General features: G+C 39.6%; 1 protein-coding gene across 1 annotated transcript in view; it reads left to right on the forward strand.

The window, feature by feature from the left end:
- The first annotated feature begins 2,506 nt into the window (after window positions 1-2,506).
- lrrc4c (leucine rich repeat containing 4C) overlaps window positions 2,507-23,565 on the forward strand; it is a 78,590-nt gene continuing 57,531 nt past the window's right edge. Inside the window, exon 1 of the mRNA XM_004066847.4 lies at window positions 2,507-3,639. The gene's annotated coding sequence lies outside the window, so the exon portion shown is untranslated. The remainder of the gene's footprint in view (window positions 3,640-23,565) is intronic.

The raw sequence follows: 23,565 nt of genomic DNA on the forward strand, positions 1-23,565 counted from the left end.
AAAGGTACATACTGAAAGGGTACAGATATGCACCTATATGAAAGGGTACAACATTTGTACCCTTGAGGGTACTGCCCCAGTGACAAGCCATTGTACCTCTAAAGGTACAAATTTTGCACATTTTTTCTGACAGTGTAACTTTTTTACACATCGTGGTGTGTTGAGATGAATACGTTTCTGTAAAGTGACAGACCTTGTTTGAAGGATCTCAGAGGACTGTATATGGTTTTAATTCTTGTGCTATCTTAGATGACCCCACCCTTACTTTGACGTGTTATTCATACCATTACAAAGGTGGATAAAGGTGGAAAGATTTCATGTAATCCATGGACACCAGTGAAGATCACAAATCATTGAAAAAAAATGTTCAGAGCACTGTATAGTGGGTCTAGATGACCCAGCTCCCAATGGTAAAATGCCTAGGATAGCACAAGAGTTAAACGTCATGCCAGTGAAATACTGGAGGCTGCTGGGCTCTTTAAATGTGGCTGAACGTTTTTCCTTTTCTCCAGATGAGGACCTGACACATCACATAAAATGTGTTGTGACCTTTTTCAATATTAATCAGATTACAAGACATTACAAGAGAAAACAATGGGATATACTGATAGCTTTCATAAAACTACTACAGGTCTTATCTGGGATGAAACAACACAGAGAATGTGAACAACGAAGACCTGTTTTCTCCAAGGCTGAATCAATTACCTGATTACTGTACTCCCATAACAAACGCATAATTAATGAGAAACTTTAAACCTTCATGAATAACAAATTATTTGCTTGATTAATTGCTTTTTTGGAAGAGGTGTAGATGTGAAACGATTAGTATACCAGGATGTTAATCTGCTTTAAGCACTTTTTTAAGACCTGCTCAGATGAAAGTGGTCTTTTAAATTTGTTGTGGCATTTTTTCTGAATATGAGCATATATCCAAAAAAAAAGAAGGAAACGTTTGAAGAAGAGCATGTTTGTGATGTAGAAAATACACTACTGGTTATTTTAGGTTGGAATTATGAGGGATTCTTGGATAACATGTAAACAGAGAGCTCTCAGTAATGGGGAGGGGCAGGGTTACTCCACACCAATGGTCTCACCCACAACTCAGAGGTGAACTCCTGCCTCTCTGCAGAAACTATGTCACAGAAAATGTTTGTTATTGTTGGCTAAAAACGGCACAATCATAATTAAAAGACCACTGCGAACACTTGGAAAATAAATCTAAAGATAATCGGAGTAGAGCTTTAAGAGTCTTCAGATCTTGATTCTGTTTCAGTTTCCTTTAGTTTTCATGTAAATGGTCATTTTTCAAATGACTTACACTTCAAACAACCAACAAATATGACTCTTCTCCTATTTTGGGGACAACATAACCTCACACAAACCGCACTATAAATATCTACAATCTGTTTTTGAGCATAAACACAAAGCTACTCTTCACTTTGCTAAATAATTTACCGCGATCTGGTTTTGAACCACACAGGAATCGTGATCAAAGCATCTTGCGGTTTGGGATCTTACTTATTTATTCATATAGCTTCTGTTACAATTGCCATGGAATATTCCATCAGATTCCTAATAAGAAAGCTAATCATCAATTAGAGTCATTTTGTATTGTGATTGAAGCAGTGCATGTTGAAGTGAAACTATCAGGCCCAATTTCTGCGTTTCAGCTAATCTTTTGATGTGGAGACAGTGGAGGCCAACACACACAGTTCACTTCATTTTCATCCACATCAAACCGCTAACCTGACACCCCCTGCCCTCTATAAAACGGTCTACTTTCATGTTTATTTAACAATTTATTCCCCCTTTACCTAGCTATCTCCCTGGGGATTTGCATTTACTTTGGGTATGTCCACACAGCAGTCATTTGAATTTTTAGCTGATCAAAACAACATTAAGACTGATTTATATTCATCATTGTTCCCTCTGACTGTGCCTTTGTCTCACCTCATAAAAACCTCATGGCCCAAGCGACCAGGAGCCGCTCTGTCACATGACAGACTTGTGCCTCATTGTGTCACTTAATGAGACAGGCTGTTCTTCTTGGCTCAAATGAAACAAGACTATCCTCTTTCCATCTTCAAGTCATTAAATCCCAATTTCTAGGCAACCTGACTGCCGCACTGTCGGCTCCAGTGGATGAGGCATAAGACTCCAAGCAACTTTCTACCACAGTGCCAATTAAACAAATGCTTCAATGGGCACTCATAGGTAATATTCTGATGTTCCAACGGTTGGTTTTGTAGGTTTTCTGAGAATCCCTAGGAGGTGGAGGACCTACAAGACCCAAATGTGTTAAGTGTGAATTTATTTGCAGATGCTGCTGCGGAAATGATCCGCTTTGGATGGCTGGGTGGAGAATAACGCCTGTAGGTGGCAACCATACTTCATCAACAACGGAATCCCACAACATGCACGGAAAACACGCGCGCAGCCAAATCAGATCCGGCCTTTATGCGTTAATGCTATTGATCCCTGATAATGAATGAGCGCTGGGTGATTTAAACGGCTTGATGGACGCGCAGGCAAAGTGGTCAAAGTTAAAGTGGTCTCCGGGCGATCCTGGAACACTCTCACGCCCACACATGCGCGGATCCACTTAAGCACACACACGCGCGCTTGTGAGTCACACGCGCATGGCGGCGGGTGGTGGTGGTGGAGGTGGGGGGTTGCGCCTGGAGATCTGAGCGCGCTCGCTATTCCAGTCATGGACTGCAGCGAGCGGGGGGACCATTAGGAGCCGGTGGCAAGAACCCGCTTTGCGTGCAACACACGGATGCTGATGCTGCTGCCGCGCCACGCGGTCCAGACCACGCGCGCCGACAGGCGGAAGGATCGCTTATGCAATCAGAACCCTAAATTGCTTTGGCGGGGAAAACGGCGCTCGTGGAACCTTCCTGTAGGACTTGACAGGGGGAAGCTGTGAGCCACATGTCCTGTGACTGTCAGGGCAAGCCGTGGGTTCTAGACAGACGTGCGTAACGGTTGAGGCGGGATGGATGTGGTTAATTTGATCTAAAAAAACGGAAGAGAGGGCTTTTTCTTTTATTTTCTTTGGAAAGGATTTCTGCATCCCTTCCTGCACTTTTTTTTAACCAAAACTACTAGATTTCTTTATTTTTTATTTATTTTTTACTAAATCAAGAACATGTGCGATATTTCCTGTATCTATTTCTAAACAAAAGTGGATTTAAGAAGCCTTATGTCTAAAATGATCATCTTTGGACTTAATCTCCTTTTTGATGGAGTGAAACGGCCTAAACGGACTTAATTCAAAAAGGGCGAGAAAAAAACTGCAGGATTTCCTCCTCCTCCTCAGTCCAGAGGAATACCATCAAGTCCAGGAGGCTAACCACTCGTCTTGTGTTTTTTTTCTCCTTTTTTTTTCTTTTGCTTCTGTGGGAATGGTGGCCGCGGCGCAGATTCACGCAACTCTTCCAGAGTGTTTGGCGTTTTTTCGCAGGCAAGCATCTTGACTTGTGATCGAGAGAGACGCGGACTGCAGCAGCCTCCAGCCTCCTTTCACATGGAGATTTGTGTCTCGCACATACTGCAAATCTTGGAAACGTGGACGGGGGGGCCCTGCTGCATTTCCCTACGCTGTTCTCCTCGAATTTATTCATTTGGGAAACAAACGTGAGTATTCCATGAAACTGTGCGCCGTTAGGGCATTCATTTTTTTTTAAATCTGTATCCGCGCGCGTAGACGCATCCAACCCCCGTTATTTAAGCCGTGATTTACGCGCGGATGAAAGACTTACATGTAAAGAAGGAGACTTTTTTTCTACCTCCGCATCTAATCTCTGTAGGTAGGTTATGAGATCTGTCGCATTCTCTTTCGGGGGTGCGCGTTTCTGAAGGTGTGTGTGATATAAATAAAGATGGATAAAGATAGGAACAGAGAGGGGGGGTCGAGGGAATGTGGGACTAACTGGTGGAAAGAGGGGGTGGGGGGTGGGGTGAATGTACGTTTGAACGTTTGGTGTGGAGTGTGTGGTAGCCCCTGTTGCCAGTAGGACATTATGATAAAAAAAAGGCCTACGTCATATGGTAATTCAAATTCAGTTCAGGTATTCTCAGCATACACGTTTGCCGCAAAAGGGCGCCGGATTGGTCAGGTGGGCTGGATGGTCCACGTGAAGGGCGCCTTGAGTTTGGATGTGGGGAGGCAAAAGCTTCACTTCCAGTTTATGTGCTGCAGAACTACTCCTTTTAGCCACATTTGCCCTCTTTTAGTGATCAGTCGGAATCGAACCCACAGTCAAGGCAGTGTGGGTCAGAGATGTCCTGCATTCTCCTATTAAACCACAAAAATAAGTCCGGTTCTAAAACCTGGGGGCTTGTTGCACTGCCAGCCTTGAGAATGTAAGTGGGAGCTGTCCATCAGTGTGTGGTGCTGAAAATTGCGTTTGCTTAAACATGGACAGAGGCTGCATTTAGAGCACTGACATCACAACTGCAATTGTCACCAAAAAAATAAATAAAAAGGAAAAAGCATTCCTCTTAAAACTGAATGACCCGTCCTCAAATGTACCCTACTATAGTCGCATCTGGCGTTTTACAGCCAGCCTGTCGCACCAGGGACACACTGAGTGTAAAGTGTTGCTTACAACAATCTTTGCATGCATGTTTGAGCACTGCCTTATCCAATTTGCACAAATGCCTATGAAGCCTTTTTGATTGGCTTGGACCTGGACATATAGAAATTAAAATCTTTGGCTTGCTTAAAAAAAAAGTCAAATACGTGAAAGTTTTTATATCAAAAAGGGCTGCATTGGTTCAACAACATGAATTCTGCATAGCCAAATGCAGCCCCTCAGCGATTGCTATCCAGTTTTTGCCCTGATGCTGTAAGACGTAACAAGCTATTTCTTTCTGCATTTAATCAGAAATCTGCTGATGCGTCGTTATTTCAGTAATATCCCTGTAAGTGCTAAAATTAGAGCCTTGCACATGTAAGTGTCTCAATAGGGCAATAGGCCACCTGAGCTGTCAGACTGAGCTCCCAGATAAAAAAAAAAAAAAGTAGATCTGCGGCATCTCTGCTCTGGAACAAGTGTAGTGTTCTGCTCGGATGAGAATTTGTGGTCATGGAGGTTGGTAAACCTGACATAGGTGCTTAAAAACAACTGCAGGGCTTGGCTTGTGAGTTGGGATTTATAAACTTGTTAAACTTCTGGGTCATAGGGAGAGAACCATCAAGGCATAAGAAATGTCCACACTCTGACGTGCATTATAGATTTTGGTATTTACCTGCCTGCTCAGAAAAAAAAAAAAAAAAAAAAAAAAGTAAACCATACCGGGTCTGTTCTCTGCAACAGCCCTGACAGAAGTCTTCACTGTGGGAAATAAGCACTTGGGTGAATGGATTTCTCTTCATGCGTGACATACACGTAGTCAACCACTGGTACACAACAGGGTGAGCGGTGACTCATCTAACTATGTGAGCCTTTTTTCTCCTCACTGAAGAGCAGCTTTTGTTCTTGTGCAACCTGTTCTGTAAAAGAGGTAATTTATGTTCAAAGCGATAATATTCCTCTATAAATTTCTCATGACAAGCTGCCTTCTAACTGCTCTCTACCGTAAGGGTGATTCATTTTGCTTCGTCTCCTTCTTGCTTTTGGAACAAACAACCCAGACTGGTTTTGTGTTCTGCTTCTTTGATTGTAATTTGTAATTTTCTGTGTATTTGCCAAATGGGTGTTATATCACTGTCTCTAATTGTTTTTACTTTTCAACTAACGTGATCTCTCCAGCTCCAGCTGACAGGGCACAGTCATCCTGACAAACTACCATATTTTCCACGCTATATTGCCAGATTATAAGGCACTCCATCAATGGATGATCTATTTTCAAACTTATGTCATAGGTAAGGTGCACCGAACGATAAAGTGTATCAAGTGAGACAAAGGAGTCAGAGATAAGTCTATCAGTCAGACTTCATTTAATTCTAGAAGTTGTTTGTGACATGCTGCACGTTAGCCTGATAGCCCTAAAACAACGTTTTCTGAGACCACGCTAACTCCCAAACTTGTCAGTAACATGTTAAAGAAAAAACACAGTCGACACCGCTACACGATAGTCACATTTGCGTATTCATAATACTTAATTCCAAATCTTGCTTGTAACATGTAAAAAAAAAAAAAAAACCTAACTGATACCGGTAAAACAAATGTTACAGTGACTACGCTAACCCCCAACCTAGTTAGTAAGACATAAAAAAAAACATTCTGACACCATTAAACGTTAAGCGTGTCTCTAGACATTGGATTTTGGGGTAGGTCTACACCTACCGGCAGTTTTTTAGGGTAAGCCATTTTTGCAGAGTGTGTGCATCTCCCAAAATCTCATCTACATCATAAAGAACTACCAGAATCAGCCATTTTAACTGGCTCTATTTGTAAGTCAAGCAAACATCAAACAATTCAGCAAAATGCCCTTTACTAGTGAGCTATCTTATGAAACACTAGCTTTTTTCTTTTTTTTTCTTTGAGCCATAGGAGCCAAAATAATTGGCAACTGGGTCTTCCCGGGATTTTTACACACAACACTAAGCATGGTGTGATGCTAATCACTGAGCAATTTTAGGAGCTATTCACACACGTGTGATGCTTCCTTAATTTAGTTGCTAAATTATGAGTCATCCAAACTCAAATTTGTAATTATTTTTGTTCCCACCACCCTCAGGTTACTGGCCACTTAGAATGTGCACAAGAGTTCAGTGATGCTGCAGCCAAATCCCATTTGGGAGTGACATTTTTGAACAAAAGTACTTTTGTGTAGGACTTGTAAGGCATCTGGCTGTGATAATTCCGTTAAAGGCCAAAGATTTGTTTTGTCTAAGAAATGAGTCCATTAACAGACAAAGAATGGCTGATGGGGGATAGGCACACAGAACAGCTGGAGCTTTTGTGTTTGAAGTTCTCGTCATGGTTGTAAGACTTTGCTGCTGTACAAAGAACGTATGTGAGGAATTTTGTCCTGCGGTGGATTGCTCATTTGCCTCCTGAAGCAGCGTGGGTTAGGCTTCCATCCCTGTCTGACTGTAAACAGCAGAATGGACAGAGGAGCAGCGAGCTATTATTCTTTTCAAGCGTTATGAACAATAAAGGTTTTGGACTACACTGTTGTCACCTCACAGGAATCACGCTTGACCTTTCTGTGTGTGTTTACTCTGTTTACAGATTTTCAAAGGCATTCACTTTTGTTTAATAGATGTGAGTAGGAATTTGCTTGAATTTTACAGGAATAGAAATCTCTCAAGTGATTTTTTTCTTATCGAGTTTTTAAACTCCGGAAAATATTCGGTACAAGCCCTCCTCTTATTTTGCAAATAACTCCCCTGTCATCCATCAAGTCTATGATAGCGGTTTTGCTTGAATCATAACCGGGTCTTTCCATGCTGAACTGTGCAGACTCAGAGGGTAGAATATATATATGTATATATATATATATATATTTTTGGAAAGATGCTGGTTTCAGCGTGTCAACAGCAAAACTGCTGATTCATTTTCAAATTACTATCCTCTGCATTGCACTTATGTTTTTGGTGACTGATGGAGGCTGTCAAGAGTATTTGAAGAATATGTTTTACTAAACATGGGTGCTGCTTTGTTGTTTCATCAATTTAAATGGTGGCACTGTTGCTCTCCATACTTCTCTGCGATATGAGGATTTGTGATGAGAGCTGGGCTAATCTATGTCTAACACTCAGTCTTGGATAAGCTTTTAAAAGAAGACAGATCATCCATTCCTGCATACTCAGTATTTACTTATATAAAAGGAAAGATTGAAAAATACATTAGGATGTCCATTAATTCCAATATAGTACATTCTAATATTGTACAATTCTTATTTAGTACATTCTAATATTGTACATTTGAAATTTTTTAATTAAAACAATATAATATTAGCTCCTTGAATATAACAGAAACAAAAGCATAATAACCTTCCTAAAAATCTTTACATTTTATTGAACAGTATTTAAAGGGCTGATATGCATTTTTTAAGCCTTTTATAGTAACCTATATACACATTTTGGTATTACCCTTTGGGTAAGGGTTAGCCATATAGGAGCTGTCTTGTTCAATACTGAATTTCATATTTCATATTAAAATCGTTGCCAGTGATCTTTTAATCATGATTATGCAGTTTTTAGCCAAAATACAAAGCCTGTCATTTTCAATAACATAGTTTCTGCACAGCGGCAGAAAATTATTAGAAATTCACATTTGAGTGTTTTTTTTTGTTCGAAATTTACAAGGATTCAAATAAAGATATTGTCATAAATGCATTTTAAAGCTTAATTTTCTGTGTATATGTACTCCGCCATCAGAAAAATGCCATGAGAACATTTTATGAACAAATAGAACATTAATAAAAGAAAACCTTTGCAGGGATGTTCTTTGGATAGATAAACCAAAATACATCAAATTCTTCTTGTCACTTTGTGGTAGAGACCAACAGCATGTAACTATAACAGCTGGTATGAGGTGAGTGAAGATTGCTTAATTTGCAGCCACACGATCTGGGCACTGTACTGTTGCAGAGTTAATTGTAAATTCATGGCATTTCATTGTTTTCTTGGTTCAAATATGCAGCCATCTGTCTGACAGCAAAAGCTTAAAGTGAACTGGGTCATACAACAGGGCAATGATTGCAAGCACAGCAAAGAAAACCAGCAAGAACCAATAGAAACTTTGGAAATGCAGGAAATAATTTTGTTTAGGAAAGTGGGTTAAAGCTATCTAACAACTCTAAAAGACTGTTGACTTCTTATCAAATACAGTGGTTTTCAATTCCTCAACGTTACGGATTAACATTTGAAGACCCTCTGTGGTTAAAATAGTGTTTTTGGTATTTTGAAACATGTTCTTGTGCATTTTACTGATGATGGAGGACGTATAGAAAGAAAGTTAAGCTTGAAATTGCATTTCTGATTATGTCTTTATTCAAACCTTTTAAATCAGGAGCAAAAAAAATAAATAAATAAAAATCTGAAAAAAATTTCTTTTGTGATGTAGAAAATACGTCTTGATTTTATTTCGTCTGAACTAACATCTGACTCAAAACTGTACAGTTGGATAGCTCCAATATTCATTCATTCATTTTCTGTACCGCTTTGTCCCTTTCGGGGTCACGGGGCTGCCGGAGCCTATCCTGGCTACTTGGGCGTAGGCAGGGGATACCCTGGACAGGTCGCCAGTCTGTCGCAGGGTAGAACATCCACAATCACACACCCATGCACTCTCACACTCACACCTAGGGACAATTTAGAGTTGCCAATTAACCTATGAAGCATGTTTTTGGACAGTGGGAGGAAGCCGGAGATCCCGGAGAAAACCCACGCATACACGGGGAGAACATGCAAACTCCACACAGAAAGGTCCCCCATTGATGTATTTTTCATGTCCCCCAGCCGGGACTTGAACCAGGGGCCTTCTTGCTGTGAGGCAAGAGCGCTAACCACTGCGCCACCGTGCAGCCCTAGCTCCAATATTGTTTGCCATTTTTGTTGCATCGGTAATGTCAGGTTGGGGGTAGGCAGCGGGGGAACACATAAACAGAGAGCTCTCAGCAACAGGGTGGGGGAGGTGTGGTGGTGTTGCACCAAGGAAAAGATCCCACCCACAACTCAGAGCCGAATTTCTATCAATCTCCTGCCGCTCTGCAGAAACTATGTCCTAGAAAACGACACAGGTTTTTAGATTTTGGGCTAAAAATCCTATTTGGCATAAGAATAATTAAAATGATCAAAATTGAAAGACTACTTTTAAGGGACTTTAAAGCCTTGTTTATACTGAGCAGTACGGTATGGTTTAGTTGGTCTAAGCAATTCAGACAAGCGTTTCCACTCAAACTGCAGAGTATAGACCGATTGTGTGGCTTTGCATTATAGTAGTGCGATTACAGCAAAAGCAAAGCAACAACAGCAACAACAATGGACGTCATCCAGCAGCTTTTTTTTCCTTTAGGAAAAAAACTTCTATTTACTTTGTAGACTGTGGGCATCGAAGAGGAATACGCTGGTGCTGGTTTGGCGCTTTTTTCTTTTTTAATGACCTTCCACCAATTAACGGGTTTCATCATGTGATGACAATAGCTCCGCCCTAACTTGTCCGTTGAACTTTTCCTACAACCAACAGAAGCCCAAAAATGGTTCAGTTCAATCAGGGTTAATGGGACCATTTTATAATGGAAACACTCATAATACCGGACTGGGCCGGACTGCTCAATGGAAACGAGGCTTAAGATATGGGATCTACTTTCATCAAACTTTTGCATCGATATGACCCCTATTAGGTCTTAGTCTAAATGTGAAAACATCAGCATCTTTACATAAAGTGAGCTTTTCTATTGACATGGGAGTGCACTAATAGTATGTGTTGTTGTGCGATTACCAAGTGAGCAGGATGAATCCCTAGATTAGAAGGTGTTCCAAACAGCTCCCTTTTGATAGATAACTCTCCGTATCTCCCTGGTACTACCTCTAGAAAACACGTGTTTGTGTCAAGTCAAGAGACAAGCTGATCTTAGTTGGACCGCTCGGGTGTGAAGGAGTCCAATGGATGCCAGGCTGGAAACTGACTTAATATTCACTGTAGCAGCTTAAGTGATGCTTTTGTGCACCAGAAAGGTGGATTATTCAGCAAATCCTGCTCTGTGTCTTTTACAATTTTGCATTTCTAAATCAACAAATATCAGAGTAGTGATGTGTGAAGGCACGGCAGGGACGTACATGCCTGCTCATTACAATTAAGTGTGACTCATGAGGAGTGACAGTGTTGATGGCTGCAAAAAATCATAACTTATGGCATAAATGTCATAATCGTTTTGACTGCGACTGTTGCTGCCTTACTTCACCATCTGTGTTATGTACCATGTGTCTGCAATCGCCTGCAGCAAGAGCCAGCAATCAGCTCCAGTGACCAGCTTTGATAGAAAGAGTGTGTTCTGTCCATGTGCACCATGTTTCTGCCTCTTCAGCAACACGCCGCTTTCTCCAAATGCTATAATGGCCTTTTATAGATTTCTCTACAGATTCCAAACAACCTGCACATTTACAGTTAGCAATAATGCCCAATTCACTTTTTTTTTTCTTCCTTTTTTCCATGATTATACATCCAGTATGGCAACGTTGTGATGTGAAGCAAAGTTGAGTTCCGCCTCCTCTTCTGAAGAAAGCATAATCACAGTAAACAATGTCCTGAGGGCAATTACTTCCTTTTTTCTTTGCAATAATCTCACTGCTTTTTGAACCAAGTTTAAAAGTTTTCTCCAAGTAAGGAAAAACACAAAACACAGCAGGGGCAAACAGGGAGACGGTACAGTGAAGGCTGTTTATTTTGGCTCTTGTTCCTTGGAATGTGTAGAAATCTTTCGATCAGATCCAAAATCATTAGATGTAGGCTCCTAATAATAAATTCCACAATCAAAGAAATGTCTCATTGAATACCATGTTTGACCTGAAGATGCATACCAAGAAGCTTGGTGCATCTTCAGGTCAAAACATTTTGTCAGGAGCCTTTTATTCATGGATTCACTTCTTTTAAATGCAGTTTGTTATTGGTTCAACTATACTTATAACAACTGCACTTGAACATTTTATAGTCCAATTCCCACTGATTAACCATTAAAATGAATTTTAGAAAAACTCTGAATTGTTGCGTAAGCCCACAGCTCTGCATGCATTCATATCACACAGCTGACCGTGGATGCAGAAACATTTCATGGAGTTTTTTGTGTTTATTTCATTGACTCTATTTTAGGGGTGTAAGACTTAGTCGGCTTAATCGATTAATTTATTTTCTGACATTCCAACTAGATTGATTTTTCTGAATCAGTTGGTAATCAAATCGACCAATACCATTATAAAATCGATTATAATTAATTAGGGGTGTGACGATAACCACATCACCGCAATTGTTTTTTTTTGAAAGATTTTTTTTATGTTGAAAGTTCTGCATATGGTGCGTGATAGGAACTATAATAAACACATTAAACACATTCATCTTTGCTGATAATTTACTTTTTCTGCCTGTGTTGAGACTTCAAGGGTTTCTGGAGAAAACCTTTTATTACTGTTCTCCTTCACTTCCTGCACTGCGCCTCTCACCTCTTGCGCTGCGCGCGGCTCTCACTTGAGCCGCGCAAACTTGTGCGGTTTCAGAAGCACACACATCCTCATTGGTTCTACGACAGAAATTTCCGTCTCGTGAGGAAATTAGACAAATTTACTGCGTTCTAATTATTAATTTCCATTATTAATTTCCATTACAAATTGCGTGCGTTCTTGAGTACGCGACTTGGCCGCCCGCCGAAAAAATATTGTGTTGAACGCGCACTGTTAGATTTCGATGAATATCACTACATGTTTTGTTTAGGAACTATTTTGTGCAGCGCAACGTCACGTGTCTGTATAAACAAAGGCGGAGCCTCCTGCTCCGCGTTCTTCATGGGTGTCAGGCTTCATGGCTTCCGGAAAAGTGACAAAGTGTCTGCAGTCTGTTTATTACTGGGCAATAATATATAATATTCTGAGACTCTGTACCAGAGAGCACAGGTAAAGCCTGTTTTAATTTTGAGTCAAAAAATGCAGCTTCATTTTGAAAATGAAAAAGCATTTCTGGTTTTGACTTTTATTTTGAATTATGCAACAGAAATGCTTCCATACTGGCGTCCGAATCATGAAAAAAATGGCGACATAATTAATTTAACTTCTTTGGAACTTGACGTAAGCCATTTTCTATGAATGATGTCACACTCACTCAGTCCAGTTTTCTTACACGGTCAATGATTTATTTCTGAATACAGACCCCTTCATTACAAACAGTCACAGTTGTTTTGAGTTTTTTCGAACTGTGCATTGGTTGACTATTTGGCAGTGTTGGAGTTTTCATTAATCATTTGCTTAGCATGAAAATACTCACCTGCTGGCGCCCTCAATGCAGCAACAGCACCAGCTACATTAGCTGTTTGTTTGTCTTTGTTTCTCAGCAAGATAATGCTTCTACCCTCACTCTATGCCTTTGCAGAAGCTTTTCAATCAAACAAGTAATTGCAGTTTGAGTTTTATGGCAATTAAATTTTGTATAATATCAGAAATATAGGCAACTTCCAGCCACGTCGGAATAATATAGAGCCTGTGTTTTCCATTCCAGTGGAAGGGCAACAGAGGCAAAGAGGGCAAATGGGCTGTTGTCCAGGCAACAACAGCCAGTGCCTATGCATGTCCTTGCAGTTGACTGATTGATATAAGGATGTCATATGAAATCATAGTTTTTATGAGTAAGACAAATAAGAGGTCCACTCTACACCTCAGGATCACTAACAAGAAGACAATCCAAGTCATGGGCTGCATCACTGGTACTGTCAAAACGGTTGATGGGTGATAAGCTATGTGCCACTGCAGGAGATATGAGAATATTTCAATTGTCAGCTGCAGCTTTTTTGGCAACACAGACTCAAAGAAACAGAGAGAACCTTGTAGGAACAAGATGAGCTCATTAAATTGTTTTACCCAGGAAATACCGGTACCACCACCCATCTGTTTTCTTAGAATAAGAATGTGTAATGGCATTTTAGTGTATTGGCTGGTTTGTTTAAAACAAAAAATACTTAAAAAGGAAGCGGGTAGAGGGAATATCCCACTCTGACATGCCTTCAGGCGGAATCTCTGAACAGTGTGACCTGCAAACATTCCCATTAATAAAGGTCTCATTTTAGAAATAGACTTGAGCCTCAGTCATGTGCACCCGTATTGCGTTTCGGGGGTGCACGGACCAAATAGAGGGCGGCCGAATCTTAGAGGGAGTGCAGGTGTGTCTTGCAGTTCCCTTTAGGCTTGTTGGACCGCCTTAAGGGACGTCATAAAAATGGAACGTACCATTGTTTTGCATGTGGTAAATGTATTGTAAAGTAGTTGTTGGGATAATGTAAGCTGAATGCACTCACAGTACACACCAAAAGTCTGGACACACCTTCCCATTCAATAGAATGGGAAGATGTGTCCAAACTTTTGGTCAGTACTGTATGTAGTATGGACGATGCTGTCGTACAGTGCCCTTGCACTATACTATTGTCCAGGGGTCCCTGGCCAATCTGCCATTGAAGCTCCTTATTGGCTAATCTGATCCAGGTAATCAGCAGCAGATAAGGCAGAGTTTCTGGAAAACCAGCAGGAAGCAGACCCTCAAGGCCTGGATGTGGGCACCCCTGTGTCTAGTCGATAGTAAGGCGCACATACTGGCTGTTACTGAACGTGAACAAATGCTGCACGCATGGAGTGTGCAGGTGAAACAGCATGTAAGTCTCCATAGGATGCCCACAAGATGTCCACACAAATTACACTCTTACTGTCTAGTTTCTTAATTTCTAACAACCAGGCGCAAGGAGTACAAGGGGCACACATTTGTCACTTGAACAGCACTTACAGGTCCCTCACGCAGTATGGAGAATTCGGGGAGGTTGGGAAAAAAAAAACGAAAAATCCGTACCACGAGCCTGCGTCTCACCTACTTCTACTTTACAGCATGCTTGTAAAATAAAATGTGCATGAACATTCTTACTCTACGGGCTCATCGGGTGGTTTACCACCTTAAAATTCATAAACAAACTGATCAGAAAGAAGCAATCTAACATATTTTGCAAACATCTCAACACCTTTAGACACCTCATTTAGTGCTCGATATCTAGTAGTCCTGTGCTACAAAATCTCTAAAGCCTACACAGTATGAATTAGCTATACTTGATAGAGGAGGCAGGTGACGCCTAAAAGATTTGTAATAGATGTTTTTTGCAAAAAAAAACCTAATAAATATTGCAAAATTTCCCATGTGATATAGATCTATGTATTACAGAAAATAAAAATATAAGAAATAGTTTGCATAAAATGTTTACTTTCTAAGTCTTATGCAGCTCCTGTGATCAATGGGAGATATAAAGTGAACACTGTACATGTATTTTCTGAATTTGACTTCATCTCAAAGATCAAGTTGGATGAGAAGCAAAATCCTGTAATAGATTAACAACTTAGTTCTATTTAATATTCTCACAATAAACAGCAGTATAAAGGATTTATAAATGGTTTGTGTGAATGTGAGAATCTCTCTGGGTTAGTGCTAAAAAAAAGGGTCTTTCAGCAAAGGACTGCAGCTTCAATTTTAAACAGCCGAGCTCTAGACAGACTTGAAAGGAAGAGAAGTGAAGAGATTGTCTATGAATGCATTTTTTCACAGCTCTCCTCCGTCCATCTGTATGGCCAGTATGTTCACAGTCAAGTTTCAGGAATGTAAGAATATGTGTGGAGAGTCAACACTAAAAAAGAACTTCCTGTGGTCAGTTTTGCAAACCTTAAACAAAGGCTGGGTTCAAAAAATTGTTTAATCGATAATGAGTTGATCGTCATTTTGAAAATATATATTAATTGATCAAATTCATGAAAAAGCAAAGTATTGAAGTAATTCTTTTATCTTTTCAGATGAAAACGAAAACTGCTATTTGTTGTTTTTAAATGTAGGAATTCATAATGCCCTGCAACAGACTGGTGACATGCACAGGATGGACGCTTAACAAGATAGACTCCAAAAACCTTTGGAGATTTGGAGTATTGATGGATGGATATGCATTAGACGCCTCTGCATTGTCCATTAATTTATAATAATGGACACCTCATCGGACATTATCCCATTATTAATGTCAAAGGTCACTCGTAGGATTCATCATCATTTTCTATACTGTTTTATCCCTTTCGGGGTCACGGGGCTGCTGGAGCCTATCCCGGCCACGAAGGCAGGGGGGACACCATGAACAAGTCGCCAGTTTGTCGCAGGGTAGAATGTCCTCAATCACACACCCATTCACTGCCGCACTAACACCTATGGTCAATTTAGAGTTGCCAATTAACCTATGAAGCATGTTTTTGGGTGGTGGGAGAAAGCCGGAGACCCTGGAGAGAACCCACGCATGCATGGGGAGAACATGCAAACTCCACACAGAAAGGTCCCCCATTGATGTTGTTTCTCATGTCCCCCAGCTGGGACTTGAACCGGGGGCCTTCTTGCTGTGAGGCAAGAGCGCTAACCACTGCACCACCGTGCAGCCCCCATAGGATTCTGAAAGGCAAAAACCCTGTAGTGGGAGGGTCATGTCAACTGGATACTCATTCCTGCCTATGTGCAGATTTAGACATCAGTACAATAGAAACAAAAAAAACACTCTTTCACCACTGTATAAAGTAGAAGATGAAGCAGTATGCTTTGACATTTGGCAACATTTATGTTTATTTTTATGTTTATAATCTGACTTCCCAACATAGGAACCAACAGGACTTTACTTCCTTCGGAAATTTGCCTCCAGTGGTCATTTGAAGAATGGCAATATGTGATTCTAAAGTCCCATGTTAAATGAAGAAAACACTGTACTATTAATTGAATCCTTATGAGTGTGTTCAAAAATGTCTATTTTCTAGTAAATGAGTGAAATAGTTGTTGAAATATTTTTGTTTTGGCCAAATTGGAGAGCCTTGTGACTTACATCAAGTACACTGACGCCATATGGCTGCAAAAGTGCTGCTTCAGTAGTGTTTTATCACTCTGCCTCTTTTTATGTAAAACTAAATTCTTTACTACCTTGCCTTCCCTCGCAGCCCACAGGCTAAGACTCTGAGACATTTTCTGGGCGATGTGCAGCTGTAATGTGCCTTCGATTCTCCCCTGAACATTTTGTGGTTTCGCTCAGAGTGATAATTAGACTGAGACTGACTGAAGGCAAGGAGGAGAGAATCAAATCCACATAAAACAGTTGCATATGGCAACAACGCCTGAAAACACAACTACAAAGCAGAGCCCAACTAACTCCGACAAAGCCATGTGAGTCCTCTGTCATTTGATGCATGAAGCTCCAGCCCAGCATAGGTAAAATGAAGTCCTTGGAAGAGCTTTGCCTCATGATGGGGGCAAATCTCATTGTATGCTTATCAGTGCCAAATTTATTCCGCCTTACTGAGATATTCCCCTTGAGAATTAGGGATAATAACCAAAGTGATGACTGTCATGATGAGTTTCTATCGCTCACATGTTTGATACCCCCTTCTCTATCTCTTCCCTCCCTCTCAAACTTCCTAGGGTTTATCTAAATCCTTGCTCATTAATATGCATTTTATCTACTTCTAGGGCTCGTCTTTTGAAACATTTGTTGGAGAATTTCCTGCTCAAGCTATTGTGCTAAAACTCTCTTAGAATGGAAAGAAATTCATAGTACAACGAGGGGATTTACTATCGAGCATCTACTTGCTTTGACCTGATACTGTCAAATATGTGGTCAAAGCAAGGATTGACAAGACAGTTACTGTATTTTCGACACTATAATGTACCGGATTATAAGGTATGCCGCCAATAAATGGACAGTTTTTGTATTTATGTCATACATATGTGAGACGCATCGAACTATCACTAGGCACAGTAAGGGACACAAAAGAGCCAGATTAGTTCATCAGTCAGACTGCATTCACCGTAACTCTACAACTTGTTTGTAACTCGCTATACGTTAGTAGCATTCATAATAGCTGTAACGTCTAACCTTGTTTGCAACATGTAAAAAAAAAAATGATATAGCTAAAACATTGTGACTATGCTAACTCCCAAACTTTTTAATAACGTAAAGAAAAACAGTCTGACACCGCTATACGTTAGCAAATTCACAAGACATGTAAAAAAAATAGACTGATATAGCTGAAACGAATGTTAATGTGACCATGGCTGTGTCCAAATTCCCACCCTAACTACTAAAAAACTATATAGTGCAGCACTATGTAGTGCCCTGAATTTTAAAAGTAATTCAGACACCATGCTAACTACTTTTTACTACTACTACTGATGATGACATTGATCTCACAATGTTAAAATCCAATTAATATGAGCATTTTGCGACGATTGTTTATAAGTCGACTGTCTTCTTAAGATAAAAACGATGATGGTTTAGTAAAAAAAAGACATTTAAATACATTTCTTGGCAAAAATTCTTCTGACGCAATGCATTGTGGTCTATATTTGCAGACCTAGTGAGCATCGATGCACACTGGTTTTTCGCAGAGACCTCTGGGAAATTTCCAAAAATGGCGAACGATATATAGTGCGCTATGTAGTGAGTAGTGAAGGAATTCGGACACAACCGAATAACTTCTAGCCTTGGTAGTAACACGTGAAAAAAAGCCACAATCCAACAGCGCTACACGTTAGCCACAATAGCGTATTCATAATATTTCCCAATCTTTGTATTTCCCAAATTTGTTTGCAACACAAACAGACTGATACTGCTAAAGGAAACCCCTACTGTGACTATAATAAATTCCAACCTTGTTGCCAACACGTAAAAAATACAACAACACATAGTCAAACACTGCTACACGTTAGCCGCAGTAGCATATTTTCAATTACATCCAACCTTGTTTTTAACTTGTTGAAAAAAGAAAAAAAAACAGACTGACATTTTAACTGAGCACCATGTTCCTCTCAAAATCACCACACCAGAAAACACAACCAGAAATTGTCCATAGGCCATATAAGGCACACTGCTGTTTTTTGAAAAAACAACTAAGGCTTTTAAGTGCAAAAGACACAGTAAATCAAAAGCTTTTTTATGCTCCCTTGTGGAAGATCTTTTAGGAAAGTTAAGGCAGTTTTTTAGGTTACCTCTTCATCAATTCCCTTCACTTGTACTGTCTTCTGGGAGCAAGCTAAGCAAAGTGATCATCCATTTTCCCTTAGTTAACACCAGTATTTTTGGGAAAAATCACAGTTAAATTGACATGAATCTCATCCTTTTGCTTTGAGGAAGGGAAATAACACATTTATTTTATATCTTCAATCTTAGGTGCAGTTACATGCATTTCCTGAAGCATTTGGTGGCATTTATGTAAAACAATGTAGGATAAAGAACATTTGCAACAGCAGGTATCATCTGCTCATTTCCTGCATTTTGTAATTAGGGCAGGAGAGACATATGCCCCACTTTCTTCTTTATTTTTTATTTTTTGTTGTTGTTTCTTTTGCAGCAGGTGCACGCAATAGTTTACTGTTAAAAGGTTGAGATTTATGTATAAATGAAGATAGGTCATAGAATTATTACCTTAAAAAAAACAATTAATAGATTTTGTAAAGTAAGTTTAAAGGTGATGAAAGAAGCAAAGATTTTTTGTTTTGAGTAGCGCTTGTTGGAGCACTAATGACAAAAATGCTTTCAGAACAATTCAGAATGAGGTAAATTGAATTGCTCCTCTACGTTTATTTTTTTTTTACGATGGCCTTGAAGTGCAAATTAAGAAAAGATTTTAGAAATCAAAACAAAATTCAAGCAAGAAAAAAAATAATTATAATAATTTCAAAAAAAGAAACAAAATAATAAGGAAACGTTTCAGAAAATAAAAGTAGTTTCCAGAAATAAAAATTAAATTTGAAGAATGTAAAGGTAGACATCAATAGACATCACTGAATGATGACGTTTGTTCACCTTTTCAAGCAAAAGTGAATCCTCTGACAGATGGTGACTCTTAATCTTTCTTCAGCTTCTGGCCATAGCCACTATGAAAGTTTGGGGATTGTTCATACAACTTCTTACCATAGTTTGGACAAACATCCTTCTGCTTTCCCTGTCCTTCATAATTCAAACGTTATCATTTAATCACTGACGTCTCATAATTTACATCTTTTCATGCACATGCTCACTGGTATTTTTATTCCCTGTAGATTCCGACTGCATCTGTTGCTATTGTCCTAACTCCCAGTCAGGACAGTCAGTTGCTAAGAACAAAGCTCTTTAGAGACCAAACTGACTAATGAGACACTCTGCTGTTTTTAGCTATTTTATTTTTTGATTTCAATCGTTGCTGAATATTCAGTTCTACCATGTTGAACTATGAATGTGAGACCTAATACACGCCACTGAGCTACTCTATTTAGCCATAAAATCCTTGACTCTTTGACTGTGGTAGTGAAGAAGTTAACGTGTAATGAGTAAAAACTACAAGCATGCAGTAATGCAGTTTTATGGGTTTTTTCTGTAAATCTGTAAATAGTTAGGATATTAAGGCTGGGTATCACCAATTATTTCCAGAATCGATTTGACTCTTACAAGCCACTGGATTCGATTCAATTGAATTGTGAATTTACATGGTTTAGACACATTTAGACATATTTTTATAGAAATACATTAATAATCTAAAGCAAAAAACATGTCATTAGAAGATTTTTTGATAAGACTGGCAATTATTGAGAAATTGCCTTGATCACAAGGATTGTAGTTCAGTTTCTGGCCTTAATAGTAGATCTGTCAATGATCCTGCAGTAAAATGATGCTGTTCTAATACTGTCTTTACTGGTGTATTGAAAGCAAAGCCAGATTTATCCTAATAATAGAGATTATGTTTATAATCTTTGATTGGGAAGGAACAACAAACAACATCCACATATTTATTTAATGAAAGTGATTATCAGGTGCAGAAATTGAGTTCTGTAAAAGGTGGGGCTGAGGCCAGCTTTGCTCGCTCATCTTAGCAGCACCTGCTGGGTTGGCTTTTAATGATAATAGGGCAAAGTTGTCATAATCTCATCCAAGGTGTTGAGGCTGCTTGACCTGTCTGTTCAGGTTTTGCTGGAGTTGCAGGTCACGTTTTTTTTTAACAGTGCATTAATATGCTGCATGCAGAGGATTGCCAAATCTGTATCATAACATTAATTAACACATAAAAAAGGTTAATTCATATAAGTGACTATATATAGATACTGGACTGAGTGACCTCTTCCCCCTAAAGTTCCAAACAGGAAGTACCTGATGGCTCCAAAAAGCCAAAATCCCAAAGACTTTTATAGAGAAATTAGTAATTCTATTTGTCAGAATAACCATTCTTGATCTAATACCCTTTTTTTAACATGTTATAGCTAATTAATTTTAATTAATTTTTTTTTCATTATACAAATCTGACCAATCAGATGCCTCGATCAGAGTATGTTCGGCCTGCTGTCCCCCACAATGAATGTTCGAAACATTCAAAACGTTTAAAATGTTTGTCAAATTCTTCCTCAGTGGTACGAGTGTGGACTTTCAACAAGCTCACTCCTGATGGTGAGAGTGGCTCAGACCAATCACAGTTTACTGACACCTGGCTGCAACATTTGAACAGCAAAAAATGGTGACTGACTGGTTTTATTTGAATGAAGCCAAATAAAATGCAAGTAACCCATTTTCTATGGGGGATATATATATATATCCTTATATATATATATATATATATATATATATATATATATATAAATGCATGGAACTACTAGGCGCATTTAGCAAAGGCAGAGATTATTCAGTCAGTCAGACTTTAATAACTACATTCACAGTCATTCTAGAACATGTTTCTAACATGATGGATAATTAGTCACATTAGAAATTTTAACTAAAACATGAATCCGTCTTTCAGGTGCTCCAGGTTATAAGGCGCACTGATGTTTTTGACATAACTTAAGGATCTTAAGTGCCCCTTATAGTGCAGAAAAATACGTAAACTGTTGCTGAAATAAAAACATGTATGGATCTTTAATAAAATGACCCAAAAAAAATTACTCCATTATCATTCACTACACAACAGTTTAACAATAAAACAGCATCTCTTCTTAGCTGATAGCTTATCAGTGTCCCCCAGTCGTGCTTTGTCATTCTTGGGTGGTGATAATATGTTGATTATGTATCGTGAGTCATTTACTATAGCATGTAGCAGATCGGCTATGGGGCATATGGCCCTGCTGGAGGAGTGCCATGCGGCTTAAGGCAGGGTAAATGGATGGGCAGAGATGCTGGTGCATTCCCTCTTCACAGCTCTACATCATGTTTTGCCATTGTTTTTTCACCGGGACCTTGTGGTTTAGTAAATAAACTGAAATCACAAATTTGGTCTGATAAGGTTCAGGGTCGTCACACGGCAAGTGCCAATTGTCTTCTCATCAACATCAGACACACAAACGGTTCAGAGGGAAAAAAGGAGTGTGTTTGGGATCCACTAAAATATCCTTGGCAACCAACGGCTGTACTCACATGTTCTTCAACAGGCAGCACGTCCCAGCACCAACACTGCGCTCAGGCTATGATCGCCTGTGATTGGCTAAATGCACAAGAGGAAAAGCTGCCGCAGAGCTACAGAGCTGACGACAAACTGTGTGTCGATTATTAATTATGGGGAGAGCCTGTGGTTCCATCCATTTCATATTCATGAGCCAAATGGCACACGTTGTAATATTGATGCACAAATTAGACGTTCAAAACACCAGAGTGACTGAGGCTGTATGCAAACTGCATTAGACCTCACTTTCACTTTAAACTCCACCGCCTCCTTCCCGGCCCACTGGACGGATTTGAATTTTGCTTTTTGCCTTTGCTTAATCCCAGCGCTGGGGCCCCTGCTAGAACGAGCAGCTGATGCTGTACATAACCTAAAGATTTTTATTTTTCTGCTAAAAAATGCAAGGCTGTTAGTGTTACAACAATTTCCATCATCTACTTGCTGCAATGTGAAAAAAGCTGTTTTTTTTTTCAATCCCCTGCAAAGATATATTCCGTGTACTACCGGAGAGGTTAAGAGCGGACTGGTTTGTAAGAGATCGGCTTTGTTCTGCCTCTCTGATCAGCTGGCTTGCTAGCAGTCGAGGGGGAGCGAGAGAAGTGTGTCCAATCAAGCTGAGTCCTGTTTTAAAAGGCCTGCAGTCCTTGGGTAGAGGCTGCATTTATGACCCAAAATCGAGGAGACGAGCTTGGCTCTGTTCCAAGCCCTCAAGCCTGTATATTCTGTTTGAGCATATCGAGAAGAATGCGGCACAGCAAGGAGGCCCCATGAGACACCTGTACATGTGTAAATGAGTGTGGGTCTGTGTGTGTGTGTGTGTGTGTGTGTGTGTGTGTGTGGGTGTGTGTGTGTGTGTGTGTGTGTGTAAACAGTGTGCAGGTGGAGAAAAAAACATACAAAAAAAAGCAGTTAAAAGTCACTTTTATTTTCCTGGGGAAAATGAACAGTAGGGGAATGTAGCAAATACAGATTTGCATAAGGAAATTAGTTCATCAAATGAAATTATATTAAAAAAAACAGTCTTACTGCAACACTTAAGCCATCTTAGAAGCGTTAGCTGTGTTAGCATATTTATGTCTCGTTTGCGACACAAAAAAACGAAGCCTGACACCGCTAAAACAAATGTTACTGTAACCAGGCTAACTTCCAACCTTGAAAGTAACATGTAAAAAAAGCAGTCTGACACATTAGCCGCTTAAATGTGTATTTACAGTAACACTCCTTGTTTGTAACTAGACAGATTTTTTTTTATCAAGATTATCGTATTTTCTGCACGATAAGGGATACCGGATTATAAGGCACACCATCAATGAATGGTCTATTTTCAAACGTATGTCATATATATAACACATCAAACTATAAGGCTCTTTAGAGAGACAAAAGAGTTAGGGCTAAATCCCTCAGTCAGTTAAACCTCATCAATTATAGAACTTGTTTGAAACATGCTACACGTTAGCCACATT

Source organism: Oryzias latipes, chromosome 3 (assembly GCF_002234675.1).
Source record: "Oryzias latipes chromosome 3, ASM223467v1".
In the NCBI taxonomy this organism is placed as follows: Eukaryota; Metazoa; Chordata; class Actinopteri; order Beloniformes; family Adrianichthyidae; genus Oryzias; species Oryzias latipes.